The sequence below is a fragment of the Triticum dicoccoides genome, chromosome 2A, assembly GCF_002162155.2.
Source record: "Triticum dicoccoides isolate Atlit2015 ecotype Zavitan chromosome 2A, WEW_v2.0, whole genome shotgun sequence".
Lineage (NCBI taxonomy): Eukaryota > Viridiplantae > Streptophyta > Magnoliopsida > Poales > Poaceae > Triticum > Triticum dicoccoides.
The window spans coordinates 117,627,748-117,633,336 of NC_041382.1; the positions used below are offsets into that span (position 1 = coordinate 117,627,748).

At 43.5% G+C, this 5,589-nt stretch overlaps 1 long non-coding RNA gene across 1 annotated transcript; it reads left to right on the plus strand.

Moving 5' to 3' along the window:
- The first annotated feature begins 1,112 nt into the window (after positions 1-1,112).
- LOC119353723 lies at positions 1,113-5,360 on the plus strand. The gene is made up of 6 exons (XR_005170500.1): positions 1,113-1,536; positions 1,641-1,864; positions 2,177-2,281; positions 2,387-2,627; positions 3,638-4,440; positions 5,158-5,360. It is a non-coding gene; the product is annotated as an uncharacterized LOC119353723 (long non-coding RNA).
- The last annotated feature ends 229 nt before the right edge of the window (positions 5,361-5,589 follow it).

The window sequence follows — 5,589 nt, forward strand, 5'->3', positions numbered from 1 at the left end:
AATATATTGTAGGTCCTTCACAAAATAAACTCATTTCGGGCACTCGAAAAATGGAAAACGAATTTTCCGTGGAAAGAAAATGAAAACTCCCTTAGGCAACATTGTTTGCCATTCCAATATGCACCCTTGTGCACAATATGAGATCATTTGAACAAACTATGCCATGAATGTGGCCATAAGATTGATCATTTGGCTTGAAAGGCATTGATCTCCACACATGATAGCACGTCCTGAGAATACTTTTTTAAAAGAATTACTGTATTTCAAGTTTATTATTTTTCCTGGTAACTTGGCCACATATAATGACATAATGCGAAGGTTTTCCAATTTTTTGATTTTTTTTTGATTTTTTTATGCCCGTTTCAAAATGCGGTCAAAACGGCGGGCTTAACCGTTCCTAGCTAGTGGTTGAATCTTGGAAAACTTTTGATGTTTCTCTGATTAAATAGATACTTATGTACCTAGAAATAATTTTTGGAAAAAATAAAGAGCAAACTATGAGGCAGCTACAGTTCAAATTTGACCCGCTTCCACCTGGATCAGCGGAAATTTGTCTTTTTTATCAGAGGTGGATAAAATCTTTTGACACCCAGCTATTTGGTCATTTGTGCATTAAATATGGCCTAATAGTTTATAAATTGATTTTATGCAATTTTGCAATAAATATATTGTAGGTCCTTCACAAAAAAAACTCATTTTGGGCACTCAAAAAGGGAAAATGTTTTTTTTTGCAAAAAACTCATTTCCGACGACATCTTTTTAAAGATAATTATCTTATTCCATATTATTTTTTCTGAAAACTTGTTCAAATTTTGGTGACACAATGAGAAGGTTTTCTATTTGTTTTAGAATTTCTCAGATCATAAAGTAGCTTAAATGATTTTAACACATTATTTTAAGTCAACTACGACCAATTTAGATGGTCATAAAATCGTACTGCATTCTGATTGGTCCGTGGACATATCACGCGGATCATGCATCCGACGGTCGGGGATCCAAAGGCTGTCCTCGACCCATCCACACCAACCCCGAAACCCTAGCTATGTCCTCCGGGTCAATTTCCATCCACCCCCCTGCCTCCTTTCTTTCCCTCGCTCCCCGATCCCCTCCCTTCCCCACCAGCGCAAACCCTAGCACTCGTCCCTTCCAGATTGCCCCTTCCAGATCAGAGCCGCCACGTCCTTCCTTCCAGATCGCGGCCAGCACCTCCCTCCGGCGGAGCTCCCCGCCGTCCATGGCCTCCCCCACGCCCTCCTCTCTCCCTTCCCCTCCCTTGTGCCGCCACCACCACCACTCCTTCCAAGCGCGTGCTGCCCATCATCCCTCCTCTCCTCTCCTCTCCTCATATCGCGCCGCCCATTCATCCGAGTTGGTGCTGCTGGAAGGGGCGGGGGCGCAGTCGAGGAAGCAGCAGCAACACCACCACCACAAGCTGGAGGTCTAAACCGAGGTGCTGGCGCGCCTCCACGCCGTCGAGGAGCGCGCCCCCGGCTTCGACGATGACCTCTGGAGCCACTTCAACCGCCTCCCCGCACGGTAACGCGCCCTGCCCTCCTCCTGGTCCCTCCCGCTGATGGCTGCGACATGGCAGTGCTGATGAGTGATGATTCTTGATTTTGGCATTTCGGGTTTGTGTGCAGCTACGCAATGGATGTGAACGTGGAGAGAGCGGAGGACGCGCTCACACACAAGCGTCTCCTCGAGCTGGCCAAGAATCCGGCGCAACGCCCGGCCTTCGCCGTCCGAGCTGCAGGGGCTGTCGGTCTTCCTCAGCGACATCCGCAACTACCACAACAAGGAGCAGGAGCGCCTCCGCGTTGACAAGGAGCTCGGCAACATCTGCACCCGCTTCAAGAACGAAAAGGTACAAGCCCCCTCCTCTCCCCACATCCATTTCGCGATCTGGGAGCCGCCCCGCACTCGCGGAATTCAGGCCTGCTTCCGCCCGACAAAAGGTATCATGGCCCCCATTACAGAGGCGGGAGTTCTCCCTAAGCATACAGAAACTGCCAAATAATATAGATATTAGTTATTAGTTCGTACTTTCCTAGCAGCATGGTACTCATCCATATACAGATGGACATGAGCATACATCTTGCACATATCAGGTGTTTGTAGACTCGGATAATAAAGATCTGCCATATTTTTTGACATACCATCTTACTTTGGATTGCAGATTGGCAAGGCCGGTGGTGACAAGTGGAAGTCTTGAATGATGATGTAAGTTCATGCCGGTCATCGATAGGAAGGCCGGATACTCCTTCGTCTACCCATTCGGATGGTAGGTACTCCTCCATGAATCCTCTCCTCTACTCTGCTACATACGCATGCATACACTTGGTGATGCTGCTGCTGAATGAATGAATGTTTGGGTGGGTGGGTACAGGAGGTGTCTGTGCAAGGGCAGGACAAGGTGTACAAGGACGTGATCGAGCTGCTGGAGAGCATTAGCATCAACATGACCCCCGCCACCAAGGAAGACATCCGCGACCTCAGCCCGCCTGACCCCGCGAGTGGACCTCAAGACTGTCGTGTACCACGCCGATGACGTCCTCGATGACTTCCGCTATGAGGTGATGCACCGCCGTGCAACCCAGATCCGCCGCCGCTGCTCCACTGCTCGCAAGGTTCATCCTACCTTCTCTTCCCACTCCGGCTGGCTCTGTTTGAGAGCTCTGTAAATTCCTATGCACTACAAATACAATGTATGTAAGTGAATATATTTTTGCTTGTAAGAGGGTGTTTGGTTGGATGGTAAACTTGCTGTGTAACTGGACCTCGTTATTAATTTGATGACGCCTAATCTCTAGCTGTGCATTATGAAGTATGAGTACTAATGACAATCAAAATGAAAGGATATCAATTGCCTTTGTTTCCTGCTCAATTAATTAATTAAAACTGCATGCGTGCATGTAAGTATATCTATTTGCTGTTGTTCATCTTCAAAATATATGGATATACCTATTCCTACAATGTTTTGATTTCCTAGGTAGGTCTGTATTAGGCAGTGTTTCTTCTATGAAGAACTGTGCACTAGTGATAATAGTGTGAGATTGTTATTTACCCTTTTCTTTTTTGGTGCTGGTTGGTGTGTGTGCGATCTTAAGTGCAGATCGTTTGTCATTCACTGTTATTTACTTATGTGATCGTATCACAAGTAGAAATACCTGATGTTAGACTGTCCTTGTTTGTGTAGATTATGTTGGTTTAATGGTTATGATGTTTGATGCATAAAAGATGTCTAGGTTATTTATACGATGATCCGTTCTAAATTTGTATATACCAACAGAAATGTGATTTGAGATGCAATGCACCCCTTTATCTAAATTCATTATCCACACTATAATATTTCCTTCAGTTTACAGACTGTTTACTTTGTATTCTGATTATATTATAATTTAGTTGGTTTCAGAATGTCTGTTTCATGGTCTTTTCTGATAATGGAAGAACTTATATTAATCTGATGCTTTATATATGTCCCTAGATGTCCTTTGCAATACCTGATATGATAACATGTACTTATGCAATACCTGATATGATGCTCGTGCCTCCCCTCTTCCTCTACTCTCTTGTTCTCTCTCTCTCTCTCTCTCTCTCTCTCTCTCTCCCCTGACCCCTTCTTGTCTTGTCTATGCAGGTTGGCCATGCCGGCAAGCGACCAACACGACGCCTGGAGAGGAGAGGAGGGCCTTCTCCTCACAGTGTAGTCGCCGGCCTTGTCCTGCTTGAGGAGGAGGAGCAGGAGGGGGCGCACCCTGCCACCACAGTCGTTGCCGTACCACCTGGACCTCGAAATCCACGTCGTCGTCGTCCAGCCACCCAACTCCCCTTCGTCCCCTCTCCCCTCCTTGTTTCATTCGATCTCGCAGCCATGGATTTGGGTTCCTCAAGGCTGCCTAATTACTTTACTTTGTATGGATCCAATAATTTTGTTTGGTACAGAATAGCACCACCCTAGTTTGTCTACAATTTTGTTTACGATGATGCCCCTGCATAGGATGTGAAGCAAGCCTTCCAATCTGCTTGTTTCGTTTTTGTTAGTGTGTGTACATGCAAAATGATAGGCGCCTACCTTGTATCTTTCTTTCTAGATAGCATTCTAGTGTGGTAACATATGATTTACAGTTGCCTGTTCATGATGCTATACAAACTCTGAAAATTGGTACTTCAGTCAAATGTGCTTCCTTTCTAAACAGTTGTTTCTACTTCTCCATCCTTGAAACCGATTGCATGCTATCGTAGATGGGTCTGGGTTTGCAGTGTTGCTGTTGTGTTACTACTGATGTGGTTTATGTTGACTGAAAATGGGCTGCTTTGTTTCAGAGGAGCGTTGTTGATCTGATACTGCAGGATCTGCAAAATAACCCTGAGATGTGGCTGCAAGTGGTGCACATCCTGTAGAACTCCCAGAACCTCAACACCGAGTTCTTTGCCCTTCAAGTAAGCTTCTGCTCCAGAATGTTTTAATTTCAGTAGTTTACAAGGTTGTTCTCTACTGAATGAAGGTTGATCAATGTCGTGGCTGCAGCGGATCTTTGATTAGACCATGCATGTTTTGCATTCAGTACAGCCAGCACTCGCCATTAATTACACTCTATTGTGGTTCACCGGTTATATTAGGAAATGGTGCTGCTAATATTTTTCTTGTCAAACTCATAAGCGGTTTTAAGCAGTTAAAATGCCTAGTTGCTTCGTATCCTACTGGGCCATCTTTGTTTGTGTTTCCCTATTTATTTTGTAGTCGACCAGTTCTGTCCTTGCCAAACATGTATGTTCTGCACCAAGGAAACATTATATCCTGTTTTGTGTAATTGCAATTGACAAATAAATGCACATCAGAGCTAATACTAATGATATTATTGTTCATACCATTGCTCTTCAGCATATGTGTCACTGATACTTGAGTATAAATTAGCTGTTTGCTTGATCAAAAGCTTTTTGTGCATGAATCTGTTCGTATTCTTACAACTGAGATACAACATGATACTATGTGCATAAATCTGTTTGCATTTCTTGATGTCATTTCTGGTACCAAATTGCAATCATATGACATGTCTCATTCTGAAAATGACTATGTAGAGATGCTTCATGATTTAGTCCCTAGCTACTTTCTATATATTTTTTATTTTGTTTCTAACTCTTTTGATTTATTGGTAGGTGCCTTCGTTCAACCTGTACGAACATATCCAGAAATGGTGTTTCCTCTCACTTAAGAAGCTCCAGCCTGAAAGTAAAAGTGAAAAAGTCGGTAGTATAGTTGTAGTAGTTATATGTTGTGATAGTATCACATGTAATGGTGAGATGAATTATGTAAAGATTGTGCTCTTAGCCAAAATTGGCATGTGGTTTGAAAATTTTCATTTCTTTGTTGTTCTGACTGAAATAATTGTGTGGAAATTGAAACCTGGTTTGTCTTTAATTAGAACCTGACAAGTGGGACCTAATAGTATTTGGCATCTAAAATGGGCATTTTCCAAATAATATTCATAGGGAAAAAACTAAAAATTAAGGAAATGGACTGTAAAAAGGCTGAGGCCCAATTGAGAAATAGATGCGACCCAAAAAATAAATGGTCTAAAAAAGGATCAC